Below are 26871 nucleotides of genomic sequence, written 5' to 3'. Positions count from 1 at the left end.
TATCTTACATATATCTTCCAGGCAGAAAACCTGCCTGGTCTTTATGTATATATTCTGTTAGAACTTTTTTCAATCTATTAGCCAAGATATTTGCAAATATTTTATAATCCACATTAAGTAATGAGATTGGTCTATAATTCTTTACATCTGATCTATCTTGCTCAGATTTCGGTATCAGAGTTATATATGCGTCTCTCCAGGTTTCAGGTGTCCTCTCCCCTCTCAATATCTTATTACAAACCTCTGCCAAAGGTTGAATTAACCAGTCTTTGAAAGTTTTATAATATTTGGCAGATAATCCATCTGGTCCTGGGGCCTTGCCCAATTGCATCTGGTTTATTGCTGCCTCAACCTCCTGTCTTGTAATCATGTCATTGAGTAGTGATCTTTTATCTCCGGGAATTTTCTGCAGTTCATTTGTCCTAAGAAATTGCTCAATTTTATCTTTATCTTCTTTACCTTATTTATACAGCTGTTTAAAATATTTCTGAAAGCATTTTCTAATATCCCCAGGGTTTTCCACAGATTTCCCCTCTGTTACAATATTTGTGATCGTATTTTGTTTCTGTCTTTTTTAATTGCCAAGCCAACAATCCACATTTGTTTGCAGATTCAAAGTTTCTCTGTTTCATTAATTTTATTTTCCATTCTATTTCTTGATTTATAATTTGAGAAAATTGAGTCTGCAAAGCTTTACTGTCTTTTGGTATCTGTTGGTTTTTCAGCTTTGATCTTGAATTCTTTTCTTTCTCTTTGATTTGAGATAGGATTGTTTCCTTTTTTTCCTTTTGTAGCTTTTTCTTTATAGCATTCTGTTGTATGAGGAATCCTCTCATAACAGCTTTACTAGCGTCCCAAATGACTCTTGTTTCTACCTCTGTATTTATGTTTAATTCAAAATAATCTTTTAGAGTCTTTTGGGCCTTTCCCACCACCTGCTCATTCCTCAACAACCCATCATTCATCCTCCATCTGATGGAACCCTGCAGATACAATTTCATTTCCAATAACACTGCATTGTGATCAGAGCATGTTCTAGGACATATTTGAATTTTTGTTGCCCTTGGAGCTAAATCCCTGGTGATCCATAGGTAATCGATTCTTGAAAATGTTTGGGACGAATTTGAGAAAAAAGTATAAACTTTCTCTGTAGGATTTCGTAGTCTCCAAATATCTGACAGATCGTATTTGTCTACAATATCAAAAAACAATTTTGGGAGTCTGCCTGCATTTTGAACTTTATGCTCTTGTGATTTATCCATGAGTGTAGAGACTACTCCACTCAAAGCTCCCATTAATATTATTTTGTAATCCAAGTATTCATTGAGCTTTAAATCCAGGTTTCTAAAAAATTCCACTTTTCCATCATTTGGTGCATAAATTCCCAATAAAAGATATTTATCGCCTTGTGCTGTAATTTCCACGGCAATGTATCTCCCTTCCTCGTCCTTAAACAACTTGGGGTTCCATTTTTCTTTAACACAGAAAACCACTCCTCTTTTTTTTACCTTATCTGATGAAATAAAGTCTTGTCCAAGTTTTTTATTCTGTAAAATTTTTGTGTGCAATCTAGTAACATGTGTTTCTTGTAAGCAAATTATACCCAAATTATGTCTCGCCAAGATATGAAAAACTCGGCCTCTTTTTTTGGAGAATTTAAACCATTAACATTCCAGGAGTAAATTTTTAAAGACATCTTAATTTTTTAGGGGCCTTCAGCCCCGGCACCCAAAGGAGGAGAACTTTCTAAGCCGAGTTCTTTTGCGTTTTTCTCTAGAAATCTCTCTTTCTCTCACACAGTTCTGATTTTTTGTTTCCTCCCTTGAAATTTGAAGGAGAGACCCTCTGGGAATTCCCACCTGAAGAAAATATTTTTCTTCCTTAGGGCAGTTGCCAAATCTGTGTAGTTATTTCTCAAGGATAGAAAATGTCTTGGGACTTCCTTAAACAAAATCACAGCTTTTCCATCCATCTTTAAACTTTTTTATAAGGGTGTCCTAATATAGTATCTGTTCTTTTGTTTTGAAAGTCACCATACAGTCATGTGTGATTTTAGAGTCCTTTTTAGGGCCAAATCTGTATGCTTTATCAATCCACAAGTTTAATTCTTCTTTTGAAATCTCCCAGTAAATTGAAAATTATTCAATAAGCCAACGCCTCAGGTTGTCCTGCTCCTTCTGGACTACCCCTTTCAATCTCAAATGGGTCTCCCTCTCCTTCATTTGAAGAAACGCAATTGAATTTTGCACTTCCTGCTGTACTGTTTCTAAGTCCCGGACCCTTACAGTTTCCAGTTGTGTAATTCTTGCCTCATGTGTAGTTATATCTGATTTCACTGTCTTCAGGTCCTGCTTCAGTTCAACAAAGTCATTCCTCAAATCTTGAATTTTTTTTGGTTCCCTCTTACTTCTGTTTTATTTTTATTTTTTAAAATGATATTTATTGAAAACATTTTAAAATTACACAGAAAAAAAACAAAATTACAAAAAAAACAAAAAAACCCAGAAGCATAAGAAGAAAAAGAAAAAATAAAACCGTCACTTTCTAATTCTCCAATTTCCGTTATAAAGGGAAGTCCCCTTTCTGCACATAACTGTTAGTTCTCCTTCTGCCCATAACTGTTGCATTATGGGGAAGCCTTGCTCCTTTTCTCTTGCATCCTGGGAAATCTTGCTTATAATCTGCCTCTGCACAAGCTGCACAAAACTGTTCCAAACACCAAGACATTCCTTCCTTGTTCAGTCATCCTAAGCTCATGGAAAACAACATGACCTGCTCTTCATGCCTAGCTGACCACATCTACAGAACTTGATTGTTATATTGTTTCATGTTATGATCAGTCATTAGTAACAGACATCCTAAGCTCATGGAAAACAAACTGTACCTGCTCTTCATGCCTAGCTGACCACATCTACAGAACTTGATTGTTATATTGTTTCATGTTATGATCAATCATTAGTAATTGTTTGTGCCATATTAATCTCTAGTTACAATTTAATTAGGAGGCTTCATGCCTGTCTAGTTCTAGCTCCGATTCTCAGCCTTTAATGTATCAGTGATAAATGATCATATGTAAATCCCACCTCTCACATGTAATCCCCGCCTTGTACTTATGTTAACCAATCACAAGTTTCTTTGTGTATGTATCAACCAATCAGCCACAGGCCCACCTGTGGCAATGCTTGCAATATTCAATAAAATAGGCTCCCAGGGCCCGCCCTGACAGACGCCTCATGTTACACCTGCCTCTCTCGTCTCCCATGATTTTTCATTCCTACACCGTTACCTTCTTTCCATGACCTCCTCCTCCTCCCATCTCTTGTATCTTGATTAATAATTGTCACAGCAAATCCTTTCCATAATTCATAATATTTTATCATTACGTTACCTTACTCTATTATCATCTTGTCTTATAAAAACGACCTTATACCAACTTCTCATAACCATTACCTTTTTGCCAAATTCTTTAAACATTTTTACAAGAGCCAAGTAATTTCATTTCAACATTTTCCCAACATTCATAAAACATTTCTAGTAACAATAATATAAAAAATACAATAAAATAAAAGCAATCCAATCTTCTTCCAGCGTCCCCTCCCCCCGGTCCCGGGATTGTCAGTCTTTTTTTTTGTCCCATTAATCTGGCACATTAACCTGGTGCTCTTATATCCGAGGCCTTTAAATCTCTTCCATGTCCCTTTCGCAGCTCTTCTTCATATTTTCCTTTCACTCGCGGGAACTCCAGCTTAATAGTGTTTTTGACCCTTTTCAGCAAATCAGCCCTTTTCTCACAGTCCAGACTAAGCTCCATGTGATGTTTAAAAACATATTTCAAATTCCCTCCAAAATTGAGAGTCCCAACAGCTCCAAACCTCTGACGGCCCATTACCAGACTCGGAAAGTCCAACCATCCCTGCAAAGGGGGGTCAGTCTAACCCCCCATTTCCAGTTCAATCCAAACATTATCTTTCCAAGTCTGGTTTTTTCCAAGTTCATTTATCAGATCCAAAGGCTCATTTTCCTGCTGGGCCAAAAGTCCCTCCATCCCTGGCGTCCCAGATTCAGCAAAATCCTCTTCTTTCTGTTGTTCTGTCATGGCACGCTCCTGTTTTAGTTCCTGAATGGGCTCCATATACTTTCCCACTACCTGATCAAAGGTTCTGGCATAAAAACCATCTTCTGACTTAACTGATCCAATAGGGCGTTTATTTTACAGAAAGCACCCAACAGTGCTTCTGAAGGCATTGTCCTGCAAGGTCACAGAATTCTTTCCCACAGTTGTAATCAGTAACAGCCGCAAGTTCCCAGGATTTAGTTACAATTTCATAGTTCCCCTCTAGGGGGGAAAACTTCTGATTGTTCTTTTCCTTGAAAACAATAGCAACAGAGTTTCTTCTTTAAGATATTTTGTCCATATTTCTTCTTTTAAAAGACGAAAGGAAACAATGGAATCACAATATTTCCCTCCCTTTAACTATCTGTCAAAGCATTTATTTCTGGTCAATGAGCTTCAATCGTCAAATCTGACACCCCGCTCCAGGGTCAGGACAGTGGAAAATTACTTTACTTTAACTTTATTTCCGCAGGTTTAAACAACTCAGTAAAAGTCCCCCTTCTTCTCCTGCTTCCGAAGGGGGGTTCCGCAATTTTGAATGATGAAAGACGATCCTTTAAAAGTGATTTTTAAGGCTCTAGTTTACGTTGTCTTTGCTTTGTTATAACTACAAGAAAACGGAAGGGTGACTTCCTGTTTAGCCTTTTCCGTTTCAGTACCAAGTTAGGGTAAATTTCAGAGTCCAAGTTCCTTTTATTTCACCAATTCTTGTTTAAAATCCAGGTATTTAGCGTTCCAATACTCACGGTTAGTTATTTTCGATGCCAAATTGCCCCAGGAAAAAGGCAGCGCTCTCCGGCAACGGCTGTGCGGCTTCGCTCCGCAGAAAAAGCAATTGACTCACAGCACCGCGCCACTCCCCCCTCTTCACTTCGGAGCCCGTTTCTGGGTTCCTTAGTGGGTTGGGGGGGCGCTAAAGGTGCCCGCCGAGTCCCACGGTCACAGGCTTCATCCGCCTGTGATTTTCAGAAGGGTCCCCACTACGCCGCAGCGGAAAAGACCCGTTTCGTGCAGAGCTTGTCCATCCAGTTCAGAGGGAGTCCGCCATCACCGGAGGTGCCACCCCGGAAGTCCCTCTTACTTCTGTTTTAATTTCCTGAAGAAGTTGCATTACTGATTCTTCAAATGTTGGTGTTCTAGAGTCTCTTATTGGCTTAATTTTTGCTTTCTCTGGTCTCTCTGACTTCTCTGTCTTGTCTCCTTTGTCTCCCCCATCCATACTTTCTTTCTCCCTGCCCCTAAGGTCAGCTACAGTCACAAGGGGGAGATAGTGAAGTAAACAGGCAAGGTTCCCAGCTTTCAAAAGTCCCCACTCTCCACAGTCTTATAATCTGTGCAAGTCTTTTTTTTTTTACTCCTCTAACCAAGTCCCCAAAAAATTATTTCTAACCTTTAAGTAACAGAGGGTAGAGATACAGTTCCAAATATTTTTAGAGTTCTGGCAGCTGTAGTTACTTTGTATTCCTCAAAGCGGAAAACGAAATTTGAAAGTATCCGATTCCTTTGTTACGTCACAATGGAGTCTAGCCTTCCCTCACCCGGGAGGTCTGCTTCCACAAAGAAGACATAGCAGTTCAAACAAGTCCCAAATTCTTCTGCAGGGAAATTATTTTTAGTCTCCCCCCCCCTTCCCCCTGCTAGAAAGGGGTGATTAGTACACTTGAAAGTTTTCAAAAAGAATAAAGTTAAAGTTGCAGCTTTTGGTAACGTTAGCTACTTTCACTTTTACTTCAGCGGAAGGGATCAACCTCCGTTTTTAAATCCCTTTCCTTCCCAATTTGTAATTCCAATTTGAATCGCTTTACTCACGAATTTCAGAAGATTTAGGTCCAATTTTTCTTTGGAGGAATTGGCCGCTCACGATCGCCGGACTCAGAGCTTCGCACTTTGAAGGAAGTGAATTGATTCCCCAGTGCCACCGTCTCCAACCCCGCTCGCGCTCGGCACTCTTTTTAGAGCTTACCGGGGAGCGGGGGAGTCATTCCCGGCACCCGCAGGAACTCCAGGTCTTCAGAACACTCGATCTGAGGGTTTTTTGGGGTGCCACTGAGCTCTAGCGGCTCTCCCCTATCTTCAAAGCGCCGGTGCCCTTTCCACGAAAGAACTCCTGTCCGCCATAATCGGGCAAACCAACCGGAAGTTGCTGGAAAGGGTTCCTCTGCCACTGATTGGCTGTGCAGATTTATTTATTTTTTAATAATATTTATTAAGAGTTTAAGAATTACAAAACAAAGTAAAAAAGAGAAAGCAAAAGTAAATAATACAAATCAAAACATTACAGTACGTATAAAAAGAGAAAAAAAGAAAGAAAAGAAAAAAAGACCAAAAAAACCACAATACATCTGAACAAAAGCAAAAGCAAAAACAATTTAAAAAACCTCCAATATTTCCATATCTTTATCTTTCATTAACTTGTTTCATCGACCTCCTCACACCTCCCTCCTTTGTATTCTAGTTATTAATTATTTCAGCAAATCCTTTCCATCTTTCACTATTTTCTGTTGTTTAATTGTCTTAATTTATTTTAACCTTATCTTACCATTAAAACCCTAAAACTTATATATACTTAACTCCTTATAATATTTCTACTAAAGCCATATAATTTCATTCTAACAATTTTTCTAACCCTCATTAATTTAACAATATTTCTCTAAATAAATTTTTAAAACTTTTTCCCAATCTTCTTCCACCATCTCTTCTCCCTGGACTCAGATTCTGTCAGTCCTTTCTATCAATTCCATATGGTCCATCAACCTGGTGATCTTCTATCCGAGGCTCTTAACTCTTTTCCATGTCCCTTCTGCAACTCTTTTCCATGTCCCTTCTGCAATTTTAGTAATCATCACATCCGTCTTCTTATGAAGCTGTTCCAATAAAGCACTTGTCTTGCAAAATGTAATCACTAGGGCTTCTTCTGTCAACATTCTTGTCCAAGGTCAATCTCTGTTTCTCACGGTCTTTAATCTCTACAGCTGGAAAATTCCCCAGCTCCACTCCTGCAACAGTTTCAAAAACTCCCTCTAGAGGAAACAATTTCTATTTGTATCCATCCTTTTAAACACAGATCCAGCAAAAAGATCAATTTTCAGTTACATTTGCTCCTTTTCAAGTGCGAAAGGAAACAATGGAAACAATATATTTCACTTATTTAGCTATCTGTCAACATACGTTATTCACAGTCAAATGAACTTTCCCAAAAAGTCGATCTTACTGACAGCCCGTTCCCAGGTTCAAGACGGTGGTAATTTATCTTCCTTCACTCTCTCTCCTGCAGGCTTAGGCAGTCTAAAATTTCCCCCCTCTTCTCCTGCTTCCAAGGGGGGTTTAGTAGTTTTAACCGATGGAGATTTAATCCTTTACAAAAGGCTTTCCAGACTTTAGTTTGCAACGTCTTTGCTTCAATCTATTTACAAAAGGGGAAGGCGGACTTCCTGTTTGAAACCTTACCGTTTTGATGCCAAATTACGATGTTTAAAGATCCAATTTTCCGTTCTACTCACGGGTAGTTGTTTAAAATCCAATTGTCCACAGGAAAAAGTCAGCGCTCTCCGGCAACAGTAATGCGGCTTCACTCTGTGAAAGAAGCAGTCGATTCAAAGCACCGCGCCACTCACCCCACGTCACTCCGGAACCCCGAAACTGGGTTTCCCCGCGAGTAGGGGAGGCGCAAAAGGTGCCAGCTGAATCCCACGTCCACAGGCTTCTCCCGCCTGTGGTTTTTAATGGGTCTCCGCCTCGCCGTGGCGGTCCAGACCCTGATTTCCACGGAGCGGATTCCTCCCGATCAGAGGAAATCCGCCATTGCCGGAGGCGCTAACCCGGAAGTCCGGGCTGTGCAGATTTTTTAAGATGTTGCTTTGGAAGCAGCTGCCACCAACAGTATAGTTATTTGCAGTGTGTCTGAAGGTAAGATGTGGTCTCAATTTTCTTGCTGGATTCACCTCCTGCAGCAGCCCTTCTGTGGCAGCCATTTTGTGGTTGCACCCACCACACTGTGTCAGAATTCCAAAGGTGCCCACAGGTTCAGAAAGGTTGGAGACCCCTGTTCTAGATGTTCTACTCTTGGCTCACCAAGTCTTGGAAAACCGGTGTGGTGTAGTGCTTGAAGTGCTGGATTAAAATTTAAGAGACCCAGGTTTGAATCCCCATTCCTCCATGGAAGCTCACTAGCTGACCTTAGGCCAGTCGTGCACTATCAGCCTAATCTACTTTGCAGGGATGTTGTGAGCATAAAATAGAGGACAGGAGAATGTTGTTAGCTCTTTGCTTACATTGGGGAGAAAGATTGTACGCAGATGAAGTGAATAAACAAAGTTAGTTGTGGGTACTGGAGAAAACTGATCCAGAAGGAGAATCCACCCACATGTCCTCCCATTTACATGTAGAATGTGGGGTGTGGCCGGGCCTTTTCTCTCGTCAAACTGGAGAACATACAATTGAGGACTGAACTATTGCTGCACTGCATGGTGATTGGATCTCCTCAGTGGCAGAGCTTCAAGCTCCAGCACCAGGGGCGGAGAGCAGGCGGGGGCGTAGCTGGCGTGAGTCCCGGGGGCATGGCACGCCACCCACAGGGGTGAAATGCGCATCCTGGGGGCGTGGCACCCAGTGGGGGGGGCAACCGCGATGGAACCCCACCGGGATCGTGGTGCCGGGGGCGGTGTGCTCCCCCCACCCCTCTCTTCCTCCACCAGTGGATCTCCTCTTATGACTATGGAAAGTGAAACTAATGGAAAGTGAAACTAAGAAATAGTGAACTATTATATATATATATATATATATATATATATATATATATATATATATATATATATATATATATTTTGGTGTCTTCGGGTGTCTTCCCGTGTAAGAGTTGGGGTGTCTAGGCGACGTTTCGACGAGGTCTCACTCGTCATCTTCAGGCTGGTGCTTTCGGCTTCTTGTTACTAGAACAGAGCAGGATCTCAGTGTTTGAGTTCCTATAAATACTGTTGAGGGGGTGTGGTGTATAGCCTCCAACGTTCTGGGCAGAGAGGGAGTTCCCAGGTTAGTGTGCCTTTTCTTCTTTTGTTCCTTAATTACTTGAGGGATATTAAGGAACAAAAGAAGAAAAGGCACACTAACCTGGGAACTCCCTCTCTGCCCAGAACGTTGGAGGCTATACACCACACCCCCTCAACAGTATTTATAGGAACTCAAACACTGAGATCCTGCTCTGTTCTAGTAACAAGAAGCCGAAAGCACCAGCCTGAAGATGACGAGTGAGACCTCGTCGAAACGTCGCCTAGACACCCCAACTCTTACACGGGAAGACACCCGAAGACACCAAAACCTGCATTCCTGTACCCGTGAAAATCTACGAAAGCATATATATATATATATATATATATATATATATATATATATATATATATATATATAAGATTTTCCACCATGATAACACAAACCACAAAGCAAAATGATACACCAAAACAGAAAAGGAAAAAGAAAAAAGAAGAAAGAGGGAGGGGAAAAAGGGGGGAACAATAAACAAATAGACAATAACAACAAACTTAATTCTTCACAAATCCAACCTTTTAAACATCTTGGTTGACTTCCTCAAATCCCTCCCTTCTGAGTTTCCTTGTAATTAAAAGTAACAGCTTTCCAATATCATTATTAAACTAAAACAATTTCCAATTATAATCCATTTTATTCACCTTTCTTACCATTCTGAATCCCATTTATTTAATTATTACTTAATTTAATCCTAGGCCTATTTGTTTCTTTCAAGTAATTTCTAATTTTTTATAGTACAATATTTATTCAAATAGTCCTTGAATTTCCTCCAGTCCTCTTGAAACTCCTCTTCTTTCTGATCGCGGATTCTTCCAGTCAGGTCAGCTAGCTCCGAAAAGTCCATCATCTTCATCTGCCAATCTTCCACAGTTGGTAGTTCTTGTGTTTTCCAATTTTTAGCAAGCAATATTCGAGCGGCCGTTGTGGCATACAAAAATAATTTAACATCTTTCTTGGGCAATTCCAAACCTATTATTCAAAGAAGAAAGGCCTCTGGTTTCTTAATAAATGTATATTTCAACATTTTTTTCAGTTTGTTATAAATCTTCTCCCAGAAGTCTTTCACCTTGGGACAAGTCCACCACATATGGAAAAAAGTACCTTCTTTTTCTTTACATTTCCAGCAAAGGTTATCACTATTGTGATAAATCTTTGCTAGTTTTACAGGGGTCAAGTACCATCTATACATCATCTTCATAATGTTTTCCTTTAACATCGTACATGCAGTGAACTTAACCCCTTTCCTCCATAGCCTCTCCCAATCCTCCATCATTATGTTATGTCCCACATCCCTTGCCCAGTCAATCATAACCGATTTAACTTGTTCATCCTTTGTATGCCACTCCAACAACAAACTGTACATTTTAGACATATTCTTATCATTAGTATCTAACAACTCCGTTTCCAATTTGTTTTTTTCTGTTGCAAAACCATTTCTCTTATCCATCTTATATAATTCGTTAATTTGATAATATTGCAACCAATTCACTTTATCTTTAATTTGTTCAAATGGTTTTAATTTAAAACCTTCCTGATCCTCTAACAACAAATCTGAATACCTCAATTATTTGTTTTCCATATTTAACTTTTTGGGGGCCTGTGTTTCCATTGGTGAAATCCATTTTGGTGTTTTTCTTACTAAGAGATCTTTGTATCTAGTCCAAACATTGTATAACGCCTTTCTAATTACATGATTCTTAAAACCACTGTGGGCCTTTATCTTGTCATACCATAGATAGGCATGCCATCCAAATCGATTATCCAGTCCCTCCAAATCTAACACATCATCGTTCTCTAATTGAATCCAATCCTTGATCCAGCAGAAGGCAGCAGCTTCAAAGTATATCTTCAAATCTGGTAGGGGAAAGCCCCCTCTTTCTTCTATATCTGTAAGTAATTTATATTTAATTCTAGGTTTTTTCCCCTGCCAGATAAATCTAGACAATGCCTTCTGCCATTCTCTAAAACATTTAACATTATCAATGATTGGTAAAACTTGAAATAAAAACAACACCTTCGGCAATACATTCATCTTAATCACCAATATTCGGCCCATCAATGAAAGTTTTAGGTTTGACCATATCTCAAGATCTCTCTTGATTTCATTCCATAATTTTTCATAGTTATCTTTATAAAGATTCAAATTCTTTACCAATAAGTTCACACCCAAATATTTAACTTTTTTCACAGAAACAAGGCCTGTCCTTTCAAAAAGGGTTTTTCTTTCCTCATTATCTAACTTTCCCCCCTAAAACTTTGGTTTTGCTCTTGTTTAATTTAAATCCTGCTACCTGCCCAAACTCTTGAATCAGCTCCAGTACTTTTACTGCACTGGTTTCTGGATCTTGTAAAGTTAAAACCAAGTCATCAGCAAAGGCTTTTAATTTATATTGCTTGGATCCTACTACAATGCCTTTAACCCCCTCCTCTTTCCTCAACATGTTTAGCAAAACCTCCAGAATCCAGAACAGAAATAAATAGCAGAGGGGAAAGCAGGCACCCTTGCCTGGTTCCTTTCTCAATTCTGATTTCCTCTGAGACCACATTATTAACTATGATTTTTGCTTTTTGTTCAAAATAGATCGCATTGATACCATTTAAAAATTGCTGGCCAACCTCAATTCCTTCTAGGTTTTTCATCATAAATAACCAAGAAACATTATCAAAGGCCTTTTTAGCATCAATAAACCTGTGCAGGCAGTTTTAAACTGCACCAAAATCCCTATTTTTCCTTAGCTAAAATGCATAAACTTAAGCCGTTGAGTAAATCCATAAGAAGAACAAAGCTCTCTCCCTTATCAGTCCGTGGCGGCAATGAGTGACCTTGCCAAGTTCCAGTACAGCAGGAATGATGTGTGTGTGCCTTATCTTATGTGCTGACCACAAAGATGCGTAGACCCACGTCTGGGAATAACGCGAGAGTGTGTTCTCGGAAATGGTGACCTCTGCCTCCCAGATAAGAGTAGGAAGAGGAAGATCCTTTTATGGTCAGAAGTACAGGAAGGAAGATCCTTTTATGGTTGAGAGTACCAGAGCAGGAACATATGTGATGTCAACCTGCGTACGTAGGCCGACGTGGTTGGGCTCCTAGGGGAGGAGGGAGAGGGTGCCTGGAGGATATATAAACTGCATGAAACCTGTCATTTCTTTGGACTTGCTGGGGACTAATCACGCAAGTGCCTTCTGCTATCCGGAGAGCAGAATAAACTCTTTCTTTGAACCAACCTCGGTGTCATTTTGACTTCCTTCCTCCTGTCCCGGAGCAACGCAGACCCAATCGGTGAACTCCAATAAGGCTGCAAATCTTTCAATATTTTATAATATTTTGCAGAAAGACCATCTGGTACCGGGGCTTTGCCTAACTGCCATCTCAACCTCCTGTCTTGTAATTATGCCATTTATCCTCTGGAATTTTCTGCATTTCATTTGCCTCAAGAAATTGCTCAATTTTATCCTTATCTTCTTTACTTTTTTTATACAGCTGTTTAAAGTATTTCCGGAAACAGTTTCTTATATCTGCAGGGTTTTCCATCAGATACAATATTTATAATAGTACTTTGCTTCTGTCTCTTTTTTAATTGTCAGGCCAACAATTTCCCACATTTATTCGCAGATTCAAAATTTCTCTGTTTCATCATTTTAATTTTCCATTCTATTTCCTGGTTAATAATTTGAGAAAATTGAATCTGCAGTGCTTTAATTTCTTTTGGAATCTGTTGACTCTTTGGCATTAATCTTAAACTCTTCTCTTTGTCTTTTATTTGAGACAGAATTTTCTCTTTTTTCTCATTCTGTATCTTTTTCTTTATCGAGTTCCGTTGTATGAGGAAACCTCTCATTACTGCCTTACTTGCATCCCAAATGACTCTTGTTTCTACCTCTGTGTTCATATTTAGTTCAAAATAGTCTTTTAGCGTCTTTTGGGCCTTACTAATCATCTGTTCATTCCTCAACAACTCATCATTCATCCTCCATCTAAAGGAACCCTGCAGGTATAATTTCATCTCCAATACCACTGCATTATGATCTAAGCAAGTCTTAGGGCAAATTTCTGTTTTAGTAACCTTAGGAACCAAATCTCTAGATATCCATAAATAATCGGTTCTCAAGAAAGATTGATTTGAATTTGAGAAAAAAGTGAAGTCTCTCTCCATTGGATTTCGTAGCCTCCATATGTCCGACAAATTGTATTCATCAGTCATATCAAAAAAAATCTTTGGTAGTCTGCCGGAACTTGGATTTTTCTGTCCCTGTGTTTTATCCATTAATGTAGCTGTTTTCTCTCTTAATCAGAGGAGGGGACTTGGAGTTGCTTGGAGAAAAGTTGCTTGGAGAAATTGGCCGCTCACGATTGCTGGACTCGGAGCTTCATGCGATGAAGGAAGCGAGTCTATTCCCAAGTCTCCAACCCCACTCACTCTCGGAACCCTTATCAAGAGCTTACCGGGGAGTGAGGGAGTCGTTCCAGGCACCCGCAGGAACACCAAGTCCTCAGAATGCTCAAGCCGAGGTTTTTAAGGGGTACCGCGTCACTCTAGCGGTTTCCCCAACCTTCAAAGCACCGGTGCTCTTTCAAGCGAAAGAGCTCACCCTTCCAGCAGAACGGGCAGCCAATCTGGAAGTCAATAGTGAACTGTTTCTTTAAGGGGGTTGAGATTTTGGTGGAGCTCAGTTCAGGTTGCCTGACTTGGAAAATCTAAACTGGAGGTGCAGAACTGATGAGAGAGATATTCCCTGTATGTTTTATGCAACAAACTTTCACAATTCTGTAGAGGGGATGAATCTTCACAATGGTCTTATATTGTAGGAGAACCACTCCTTTTACAGTGGAAGAAGCCCTTCAAATTCTAACTCATCCTGATTTTCAGAAGATTGTAAATGATACGCCATGCAAGCCTCTTGGTGGTGATGCCTTCCTGTATTCATTCAAAGGGTCTCCTCAGGAAAAAAACGATTGGCGCTGTGATCAATATTATTGGATCAACTGTGGTGTCCAACTATGGCCAAAAAAGGATCCAGAGTTGAGAAAAGGTTACCATAAAATCAAAACTGGTTCAAGTACAGGCAACTTCACAAGGTACTGTGCTGGTCCCGGGGGGAGGTTACCGTGAGGCGTGGTCAGAGTCCGGTCCTGGGTCAAGGGTCTGGAGACTGTCCACCAAGGGCGAAGCAGGGTCCAAAGCAAGGAGCCGGGCATAGTCGGGAACTCTGGAAGAACAGGTCTGGGTGCTGGCAGAAACAGGTTTCCAATGACGTTGCTCCCGCAACCTGGGACTGGGCTGACTGGCCTTTATTTCCTCTGAGGCCAGGGGCGACCCCGGTCCACAGGTGACCCACCTCTCCTGGCCTTAAGGCGAGCACTCCTCCTGAGAGAACCCAGTTCCCTCCGCCTCTGCAGCTCAGGAGAGGCTGGAGGGTTACTGGACCCAGGGGGAGACTCACCTTCCCCTGACAGGGCTGGGAGAGGCACACCTGTAGGCAATGGGTCTTCAATCACCTCCAGAGCCAGAGTGGGTTCATCTGGTGTCTGCTTCTGAGGATCCGGCGCAGGTGCAGGCGCTCCAGATTCAAGGCCCTGCCCCGGCTCAGCCAGCCCTGGAGGCGGGGACTCCTGTGCAGGCTGGGATTCCTCCGGTTCAGCCTCTGAATCAGATTCCCAGGCCATCACAGGTACAGTTATACACTGTTAGAGCCTTCTTGTGAAATGGTTCTGTTACACTGTATTGGAGATGAGAAGGAATTCCATGCACCTCCTCATGGTAACAGAAAGAGAAATTTGCTAAGACCACATGTACGGGCAATGCCTTCAGTAATAGGAAAGATTTCTGATACAAGTGCTTAGCCTTCAAAAATCTATCAAGACCTTTGTAATGACCCTGTAACTGACTCAGCTCATATGCCTGTAGCTCCGCCATGAAACCTGGAGCAGGTAAGAAACATACTTAAGCTTGAAAGACAATGTACACGAATCAGCCATGATGATTTGTACAGTATTTTTGAATTTACAGAACTCCATGATATCTCTCTGTGTCCTAAAGTGATTGTTGTTATGGGCCTACAGGATAGATCATCTAAAGTAATATCACTAAAAACAGATTTACCTATGCTTTTTTAATATGACACAACTTCTCAACTTGGAGACTTCTACCTATCTACTTTATTATTTCAAAATGTGCTTTTCACTGAATCACCACTGATTCCTGTAATATTCATGATACATGACAGCAGGCGAGAGGACAATCACAGGAGATTTTTGGAAAACCTTTCAAAGCAGTGTCCTTTGCTCAATTCAGATAAAGTTGTCATAGTGTCTGACAGAGAAAAAGGAATTGAAAAGGCTTTTGATCGTGTTTTGCTCAAGAGCCACAGAGTGGTATGCTGGAATCACATCTGCAGAGACATCGTGTTTTGGTTGAAAAAACATGGGGCCAGTTCAGAAGATACCAAGATATACTTTGCTGGCTTTTTTGATCTTCTGAGGTCAAATTCTGAGCAAGACTACACATTCAAATTAAAGAAACTCAGTAGAAGGTGGAGCAAAACGTTCTTGGACTACTTTAATGAAGACCTGCACCAAGCAATAATAACTCATGCTGGGGCCTGGATTCTAAAGAGACTGAACATATATAATGAAAAAAGTGGAATCACCACAAATGTCTCTGAGAGTTTTCATGCAGCTCTAAAAAGACTTTAACAATGGAAAGAAAAGATGATGGAAACAATGGTGTTATCCTTATATGCAATGCAAAAAATTTACTGGAGAGAAACTTTGTGTGGACTATGTAACACTGGAAACCTTCATTTGCGGCCTCAGTTTATCAGACACTTAAGATCACCAGAACATACAGTCTTTCCTCATATAGCTTGTGATCCATTACAAATCATGGATCTTGTACAAAGGGGAGAACTTCCGCGGCCTAAGAAAGATGAAAGCTATGAGAAGGCACCATGAGTTTGTCAAATGGTACTAGAGGACTTTACAGTACTGAACAATTTACCGTAAATTTCGCTCTATAACACGCAGATTTTTTTCTCCTAAAAAGTAAGGTGAAATGTCTGTGTGTGTTATTGAGCGAATGTGTGGTCCCTGGAGCTGACTCGCTGGAGCACAGGGGCAAAAATAGGCAAAAATCAGGCAAAAATAAGATCGGGCGGGCGGGCGGAGGGAAGGCGGAAGCTGCTGCTTTCCTGCATTCTGCCTCAGGGTCTTACAACAAAAACCATAACACTAATAACACAATTTGACAATTCAGATTTGAATACACTGATATACCTATGACTACACCTTTTAAACAATATTTTCCCACCTCTCTCTCCTCACCCTACTTCCCACCACTATCCGCCTTATCGCTTAAATATTCTTTCCATATTTCTTCATATTTAGCCATTCTTAATTTGCGTTGACATGCAATTCGTTCGTATGTAGCTAATCTGTCCATATTATCAATCCATGTGCTCAATGGAATCTTTTTGTGGCTCTTCCAATTCATCAAAACAAGTTTTTTCTTCTTCTAATATAGCATGGTACATCCATTTTTTTTTTACCCCTTGTAATCTCCCACGTTTCCGGAATATAATTTAGAATTAAATTCAATTCCCCTGAATAAGAATTTATTTTTATTACTCTTGCTATAAATATCCTCACCTTGCACCAAAATCATCTTATCATTGGGCAGTTAATCATCATATGTACTAAGTGTGCATTTTTACTCCCACATCTCCAGCAGTTGTCTAAACTTGTTATTTTCTTCTGGTATAGTTTTGCTGGAGTCCAGTGGACTCTGAATATTATTTTCTGTTGAATAAGTCTTAGTCTTAGATCCATAGAGGCTATTTCTGTTGATTTTATACTTGACTCCCATATATCATTTGTTATCTGTACCCCTAACTCTTCACTCCATTTTTGTCTGTCATATTCTAAATCATATTTCTTCCTGTTGAGTAGGGTTGGATATAGCGCAAGTGTAGAGTTTCTTGTTTTTGTTGCAGAGATTAAATCTTGTAGCAGCGTGGGTGTTCCCGATGCTGCTATAGCGTGAGGGCCAAACTGCCTTTCCAACATATGTTTCAATTGGATGTATTGCCATTGTGTTTCACTGGTTAATCCATACTTTACTTGCAAAGTCTTATATTCCACAGATTTGTAATTTTCATCAATTAATTGATTCAATGTCAAAATACCTTTTTCCATCCAATTTTGCCAAATTATTACTTGAGTTCCAATTTTCAATTTTGGGTTGGCCCATATTGTTAATTTCTCATGTTGAAATTAGGGGTCATCCTTATTATTTTTATTTATATTCATCCAATTTTTATAGGTACTTTAATAGTCTCCAGGATAATAGGATATTTCATAAAATTGGAGCCGAGTTTAGTCCACCCTACAAGAGGTTCAAAGAAACTATATTCGAGAGTAGCCCAATTGGGATTCCTGCTAGATCTCCAATCGTTAGTCTTACTCAACAGGTAGGCCTGGTGATATAGTTCCAGATTTGGGAGACCAAAGCCACCTTCCTTAGTTGGAAGTTGCATTTTATGTAATGATATTTTTGGTGGCTTTGTACCCCAGAGGCACACTCTCAGTCAGTTTTATTGCACATAGCCAAAGGCTGCCGTAATGCACACATAATTATTTGACAATTAAAAGAAAATATACTGAATTGATAAAAAAAGACTTAAAACATTTATATTATTAAAACATTACGTACACTAAACAAAGCTATAAAAATACCCCAATGTACAAATAAAAACATTAAACAGTAAAATTCATAAGCTAAAATCATCACATGGTCACTAATGTTAAAAACAATATCAATTAATACAGTGTGCAATTTATACTCAGAGTGTGGTGACAAAGATAGAGCATAGCCTGAGGTAGATAGATAGGATCAAATAAATTCTTCAGCTTTACAGTTAATGGCTACCTTGGCTATATAATTTGCTCTAATTTTCCTAGCAGCAGCTGCAAAAAGTGCTACCCGTCAGGTCACATACTTATCTGTGTCTGCAAGGAGATATAAAATCATGTCAAGGGGTTTCTGGCTAGGGGACCCTGTCATTATAGGTACCAAAAATCTTTTCCTTGCATCATTACATAACAGACAGTGCAAGATATAATGCATAAGGTCCTCATCTGGTTGCCCAAGGCACAAATGGGCTGGGCTACTCGTTAGAAACATCTGTCCAAGGAAAGGATTGGGTGACATATTTTAGAGAAATATATGGCCCCTGTCCTGACCCACCCGCACAAGTTTACTATACTCAGTTATCAGAACTGCCAGAATGGCCAGACGTCACGCCCAATCAGATTAAGAGGCTAATCGCAAGCCAACTAGCTAATAAAGCTCCAGGAGAAGACATGATCCCAATGGAGATCTATAAGATAAGACCTGATTTCTGGTCTCCCATTTTTGCAAAAAAAAATTCATACATTAACAGCTCAGGTCGCATACCTGAAGGGTGGAAGTTGAGTATAATTGCCCCAATATATAAAAAAGGTGATAAGAAAAACCCTGCCAATTATAGACCCATTAGTTTGTTAGATGTAGCCTCCAAACTATATGCCAGGCTCCTTCTTGGGAGGCTAGAAGAATGGGCAGATACAAATAAGGTGCTATCTGAAGTCCAGGCAGGTTTCGAAAGAGGGAAATCCACAATGGACCAGTGCTTTGTGCTGAACTTTCTGCTATGTAAATACATCCATAATTTGAAGCAAAAATTATATGTTGCTTTTACCGATCTAAAGTTAGCTTTTGATACGGTCCCAAGACATGCACTGTGGCAAAAATTGGAAAAGACAAATATAGACCTCCGTCTATTATTTCTCATCAAAACATTATATACTGACACATCAATACAAGTAAAGGTGGATCTGGCTGGCCATCTCACCACTAGAATTAAGACCATTACTGGAGTCAAACAGGGATGCATTTTGGCACCTTTCCTGTTCAATTTTTATATTAATGACATGGTTAAAGAACTGGAGGGCCTACAGTTTGCCCCTGTCACAATTCTCGACCAAAAACTCTCAGTTTTAATGTATGCTGATGACCTAGTACTTGTATCTAGAACCCAGGTGGGCCTGAGACGGCTGCTTGCAAAATTAAGTTCATATTGCACGAGGAATGCTTTATCTATAAACTATGATAAGACGCAGGTCATTGTATTTGGGAAGCGTTATAAAAAGCATGTTTGGCACCTGGATGAACACATCATAAACCAAGTAAATACGTTTAAATATCTGGGATTTATTCATTCAGAAACGGCATCTTGGAATACACAGCTATCCAATATTAAATTGCAAGCCTTTAAATCAGCAAAAGCCATTCTGAAATTCGCTGCCTGTAAAGGTGGAAATTTTAATGAATTGACTTTTGCACAGAGGCACAATCTAAATCGTTGATTTATTTTTTGGAAGTAACATTTGGGAATATGTATTGGTAATCCTCTAAGAATGTATAAAAGCTTTGGAACAACATTCATTTTGAGGACATTAACCTTTCCCCAAAGGGAGAGGTTTAGAGGCCCCCGCCTTTCAATATCAAAAGAAATCTCATTTATAATTTGATTCAAATTTAATTTTACAATTTGGTCTATATCTGATGAAATCATTATACCCAAGTATTTAATAAAGTCTTTGCACATCCGAAATTGATGCTTTCTATACAATGTAGCCCTTGGCCCAATTGGTAAAATCTCTGGTTTTATCCAATTTATAGAATATCCCGATATTCTGCCAAAGGTTTTTATTTTCTCCATAGTTTTTGGAATTGTATCTTCTGGTTTTGTAATAAATAAAAGGATATCATCCGCAGATAATACAATTTTGCAATTATCTTTGTTGTGTTTTACACCCTTGATATGCTCATCCTGAATTATTGCTCTTGTTAATGGTTCTAGGCAGAGATTAAATAATAACGGAGAAAGAGGACATCCTTGTCTCATTCCTTGATTTAAACTAATCAAATTTGAAATTCTTCCATTTGTAACAATCCGGGACATTGGGTTTTTACAAAACATTTTAATCCAATTACAGTATTCTATAAGGGAAACCAAATTTACGTAACACAAACCCTATGCATTCTTTATATATTCTGTCAAAAGCCTTTTCTGCATCTAATGACAATATCATAAACGCCTCTTCATCTTTGTTTAAATTTATCAAATCTATTGTTAATCTGATGTTATCTGTAGCTTGTCTTGTTTTTATAAAACCTGTTTGATTGTGATTTGAGGACCCGATCCCCGCTTGGGGAATAAAGACACGTGGACACAGAATGTGAGGTTAATGGGTAAGGTAAAGGCCACAACTTTATTGATTATAGCATGTGAGAAGGTATTGGCTTAGGCATTGGACCACGGAACATTAGACTCCACCCACTCGTAGAGGGGTGAGTCTGAGGAGGGGTTAACCACCAGTAGGGGAACCTGTTGATGCTAATCCAATTATAGGCTCTCTTCCTGATGTCACTGAGGGTCGTGCCATGGCCCCCCGCCACACGGGCATCGGACAGGATCCACGACCGCCGGATTCCTTTAGCGGAATACCCAAAATTGCCGGGGAAGGCGATGGCCACACCTCCCCCCCCGAAACACCAACAACACATTCCAATGCGTAACCGCCACCTGAGCCAAAAGGCTCGCCGCCAATACCCTCACAGCTGCAACCAATCCCTAAGACTATTGGATATGTTAACCAGCCATATGTCGTTTCCCCGATTTGAAAGATGAACACCATCATCCTGGAATAGGGTCTGGTCGCCAATCTGGATATCATCATGAGATATAACTAGGCCATTCATAAAACACACTTTGCACGCTGCTGCGTGATTCAAGAGTTTCCTGGATTTCTCGGTGGCCATAATGTTATGCGCACCGCGCCAAAACTTTCTCTTCAAGAGAGAGGACCAGAACAGGGTTGTTCTGGGAAATAAGGCAGCCAACTCATCCAAGACCTTACTCATGTACCACAACAAGTCCACACTCTTCCTGCTAGCCGGGTTGTTCTCACCCAGCTGAATGATTAGAATGTTAGGGGGGCCCAACAGCGCAGCTTTTGCCTTCAGCAGTGGCATGAGTTCTTGCCAGCGCATGCCCCTTCTTGACAACCAGGAAACTCACACCCACGATGCCCCAGATTAGGCATGAAGCCAGAACTTGCTGCCTAAAGGCGGGCCCAATGCACAATACTGTGGCCGCAAATCCACACTGGACTACCGAAGACAGCTAAGAATAAAGAAAGAAAAGACAGGTAAGCGGAGCGTTCTCAGAATACTTTTATAGGCATTAGATTTCCAGCGGCCCATCTCCTTGATCCTGTCTGCCAGAAGGCCCATGTGTGTGGCCGTTGTAGCCACACCAATCCTAAATGAATGTGCCGTGTAGTCTTTGGAAGGGAAACCACAGGCATCTATCACTTTGCGAAGTACCCTGGTGAACTGGTGCCTCATCAATCGGGATCCATCCTCATGAATAAAGAGCGGGCCAAGGCCGGGAGGTCCGAGGTAATGGTATCGCCTGGTGTCCTTTACTGGGCATGGGCCCCTCTGGCCGGAGGCCGTGAGTTGGACTATGGTGCCCTTACCGCCCTGGTCCGTCTTAGACTGACGCACCCGCACCATCACACCTGAACTGGACACGTGCACTTCCTCCAGGAGGAGGCCGCGCGTTTTCCCACTTGAGGTAGCTTATGCTACCACCTCACCGACCCTAAAGGCACCAAAGAAGGCTATAGCGTATGCTGCAGAGAACAGCTGGGCCTCAAACTTGGACCAGCAAATTGACCTAAGTTTCATATGTTAGGGGAAAGGGACGATACTTTGGACCTGAAACCCGTTAAGTCGCACCATACTTTCTTATAAGACCTGAGGGTAGAGGGTGCAACAGACGCAAATACTGTTGGGAATCAAGCCTTTATCAGGAGAAACTGGCCACTCTCCAGGCACCCGGCTTGATCTCCGGTTGACCTCCCTGTCTGCATTCCCCGGCAGGATACAGGCTAGGTCGCGATAGGCGATCCTTCTCGGCGTGAGAAGAACACACCACTCTTTCCTGCCCCCCCCCCCAGGCAGGGGAAAGAGATAGACAGAAACGTATTTACATGCCTTTATTTCTGTCTTTGTAGCGTTACAGAAAAACACGACTGCTCTCTTCAAACTCCAACAGGCGAGAGACAAACTCCTCCTGTACTTCCTGTACAGCTCATATTACACTCTGAGTTAATTCCGGTGCCCTCTGCACTGTGAATTGACTGTCCCTCTGTTTCCCACGGAACAGTCCCAACATTCCCATTATGTTTTGCTTTCAAGCTACCAGCTCGCGGCCGCATTGCTTCTATATCGTAAAGTTCCATAGGTGATCCGGAAAGGGTTCTGGCAGCAGCTGAGCCCAAGGTGCTAACGGCACAAATGATCGAAGTAGACGAGACCCCTCTCGGAACGTGATGACTGCTAGCCAGTACGTTAACCACCACCTGGTTATCAGTTCTGAAGCACCCGGCGATTCCAGAACTCCTCGGTCCATATGTGAACAGCCACAACTATGAGAAAAAAACTCCAGAAAAGTGAGATTCCGCATGATGGCCTCCCCTTGCCACTCCGCTGGCCATTGTTGCGCGCGCCAACGTCCCTTAAAGAACAGACCAAAGGCCAGGGACCCTGCCGCATTGGGGTGGACCTGGAAATCAGAGGCCAAATTAAGGATTTCCTGCGATAGGGAGACTCCGTTGCAGTGTTCCAGAAATCTGATCCACATCTCAAGGTCTGCCTTGACCAACTTGGGGAGCAAAGTGGGCGGCCCAGTGAAACTACTCTACACGCGAAGTTGAAATGATCTAGCAAGGACTGGACCTGTCTAAGAGTGACCTATTTATTTTATTTTATTTTATTTTATTTTATTTTATTTTATTTTATTTTATTTTATTTTATTTTATTTTTTTTAGGGGAAGGGTTTGACGAATTGTTTCCTTAAGGGCAATTATTTTCTCCTCTAGCAGGCGGGCGGATTGAGCTGCTGTGTCAAGCTCTATACCCAGGTAAGTAAGGCGCGTTGTGGGTCCGTCTTATCTGCCTCGAGGGGAACTCCCAGCTCCCGGGCCAAAGCTGAAAAGGCCTCCAGAAGGGAGGCACATTCGCTGGTATTGGGCTTCCCAACGAGTAGAAAGTCACCGAGGTAACGCGTCACCCCAGGTGAGTTGGTTCTGTAGCGCAAGGCCCAGTCCCAAAAGGTGCTAAATGTCTCAAAGGCCGAACAGGCTACAGATCAACCCATCAGCATAGCCTTGCCAATGTAATATTTTCCTTGAAATTTGAGTCCCAGCACATGGAGGTCATTGGGATGAGCCGGCAATAGACGGAAGGCTGACTCTATGTCACATTTTGCCAAGAGTGCCCCATGACCAAAATTCTGGATAAGTCTTACTGCCTGATCGAAGGTGGCATATTTTACTGAGCACAATTCCGGTGGAATGGCATCGTATACTGGGCCACCCTTAGGGTAAGAAAGGTTGTGGATTAATCTGAACTCACCATGGGTCTTTTTGGGTACAATACCAAGGGGCGAGATGTGCAGGTTTGGGATAGGGGGGTGTACGAATGGACCAGCCATCCTCCCTGCGGCCACTTCCTTAGCTATTTTCTTTTCTGCAACCTCAAGCCTTTCCCTTACTGACCTCTGGTTAGGGGAATCCTTTGCAATTAAAGAGTCGGTTAGTGGTATTCTGAAACCCTCTGAAAAAACCCTTCCAAAGAAAGGATGCTGCGCTTTCGTCTGGATAGCTAGACAAGAGGTTGCGGAGAGGAGGGAGCTGGATCAGTGAAAATGCTAGACCCGGAGGGTCCCTATCATCTGTTCCCTGCTGCGGGGGCTCCTCTGGAACTAGAATGATGGAACCCCTGACCTCCCTGAAAGGGCTGCTTCTCTTTGTAACATGCTGCGGCTGGGTGTACCCCTGCACACCTCTCACACTCGTGCGGATACTTACAAGACTGCCCTTGGCATGACCCCTTATTGAATTCCCAACACACCTTGCGCTTTGGCTCGCCTCTTAGGTCCGGCTTACCCATGCAATATGAATCTAATGGCTTCTTCTCAACATACGGGATGACGCCACCTCAGCTGTCTGAAGCTCCCCCTCCAGCTGCTGTTCCTCCTCACTGGCTGACAAGGTGCCCAATTCTGGAAGCTGGACCCTGGGCTGCTTATTCTGTGAAGGACTGAAAGAACTGGACGCAACAGGGTTATTAACACAGGCCGGCGGCCTCCGCGCAGGCAACCCAATGCTGTTCTGAGGACCAGATGATGCCAAGTGAGCCCGAGACCTAGTATGCACTGCCGCTGCTACTGCCTGAGAGCTTGGGCCTGTGCCTGAGAACTGAGCATCGTTGAAGAGGGCGGCAGAGGTGCCTGGGGGGTCATCAACCTGGGTGAGAGGTGGGCTCTCCGGAACCCCCCGGGTATCTGGCATCATATCAGGGGTAGCAGCGGAGGGCATGGGGTTAAAAATGCTGCACATAATCATCAATGAACGATCTAAAGGCATTTAGGATGTGTGAAATAGGTTTGGGGTTATTATCCCGTCCATGTGGGACCCGTGATGAATTACGGCTATTGGCACCCATGCAGCCTGAGGTGTGAGCTGATTTCGCCACAGAATGCTTCCTCTTAGGTGCCATCGATAATGCGCTAAAGCAACTTCCACAAATGTGTGCTACTGTTTACAAGCGGTTGTACTGGCACGTGTTATTGATTCTGAAACGAATGTGCTAAATAACGATTGATTTACTTATAATAAATAACGATTCTTCCAAGTATTCAATTAAATGTTTAATTGTTTATCCACTTAGAATGTGTGCGTGTGTTATTTATATATATAAATATACACACACACACACACACACACACACTTCCTTTTTATTTTTTAATTATTTTTATTTATTTTTTATTTATTAATTATTATTATTATTATTATTTTTAAAGGTGCTTCCTACTTCATATTATAATATCTCATTCAATCCCCTGCAATGCAGGAATATGCAGGGGTCCCATACCAGGATCAAACCAGCAACCTTGGCCTTATCAGCACCATGCTCTAACCAGTTGAGCTATCCAGGCTCTCTAGAATTGTGTGGGACCCTGAGGGTCATTTAGTCCAACCCCTTGCAAGGCAGGAATATGCAGCTGTACCATACAGGGATCGAACCTGCAACCTTGGTGTTATTGTCACCAAGCTCTAACCAACTGAGGGTTCCTAAATATATGTAAATTATTTATGATTAATTATTTTTTTTAAAAAAATATCTATTTATATGTTTATCTTAGATTTATTTAATTAAATAATTTAATCTTGGTATGCGATGCCATTCCACTTATTCTCTTTATTATTATTAAATATATATTTATATTTATTTATTATTATATTATTATTATTTCCATTTATTTTATTTATTATTATTATTTCTATTATTATGTATCTATTTATTTATTATTATTTATTTGTTGTTATTATTATTCTTATTTATTCTTGTTATTTATTAAAATCTATTCCAGTATTATTTGTTCAATCAACTACCACTGTAAGTAGAATTAATTGTCGATACTATCAATTGTCTACCGTAACTTATGATGATATGAAAAAATTATTCGTCACTTGACTGTTCCGTTTGTATTTGTCTATAAATTTATTTATTTGCCACCAAGCAAATGGATCAGGCGGATAGACACAGCTAAATATTTAAACCTGCCTCCTGAGGAACAACTCACAAGTATATAGCGATGTAACAATAGGAACAGCAGAGCAACGCAACCCCCACACTGCAATCAAATGGAATCAAAGAAAATCGTTCTCAGGGAAATGTCCTTTAACTAACACTTTGCAAAACAAAAGGTAATGCTGGAGCCCCAGTGGAAGGAGAATGCTGCCAAAGACAATGTATCCTTGATCGGCCATCCGCCAGGTACTTGAATTCACAATGCACCACGAACTGCCTGTTGTTAAGCGACAATGTATCCTGCCTGGAAGCCGGGACAATTGTGAAGGCATTTCTTAAGCCAGGCAGCAGAATGAGTCAGACGAAAAGAAGGAAATAAAACTTTTTTAAGGGCGGGGGCTAGATCACAAGCGAAATGAAAATAAATAAATAAAGGGGGTACATGAAGGGGAAACTTAAAGGAGGGTCCTTATGAATTGCGCAGAGCAGAACAGGCAAGGAGAAGGGGAAACAAAATAATAGCGCAATAGGGAGCCGCAGATCTGACTAAATTAACTGATGCCTCAATCGAACCTGAGAATTATACAGAGAAGTGACCACACGCACAATCTCAGCTGACCAGTTACCCGGTTGCTTAGCTAAGCAAGAATGTAAAACGAGGCTAGCCAAAATCGGCTGGAGGAGGGGGGGTAGTGGGCTTTCAGCTAAATGATCAAGTATGAAGGCGGAAGGAAACTAAACAGTAGATAAGGTGACTGCTGCCCCAGGTGCCTCAGTAAATGAAACACTGCACAACTAAACCCCTAGGTGGCTGCCTGGCAAGTCCTGCTACCCGGGTAAAGCAGCTTATACTTTTGTCCCGCACTAGGAGAGGAGGAGGAAGCAAAGGTGATTTTTTTCTATCACATGCTCCAAACCTTTGCACGTAGCCTGCTTTTTTTTTTTTAATCGCTGCTGCTTATTTGAAATATACTCAGAGTCGCAAAGTGATTTCATGCTCTTTATTCAGCT

The sequence above is a fragment of the Podarcis bocagei genome (assembly GCF_964188305.1).
Source record: "Podarcis bocagei genome assembly, chromosome: W".
Classification (NCBI taxonomy): Eukaryota; Metazoa; Chordata; class Lepidosauria; order Squamata; family Lacertidae; genus Podarcis; species Podarcis bocagei.
Note: the sequence above shows the minus strand (reverse complement) of the source record.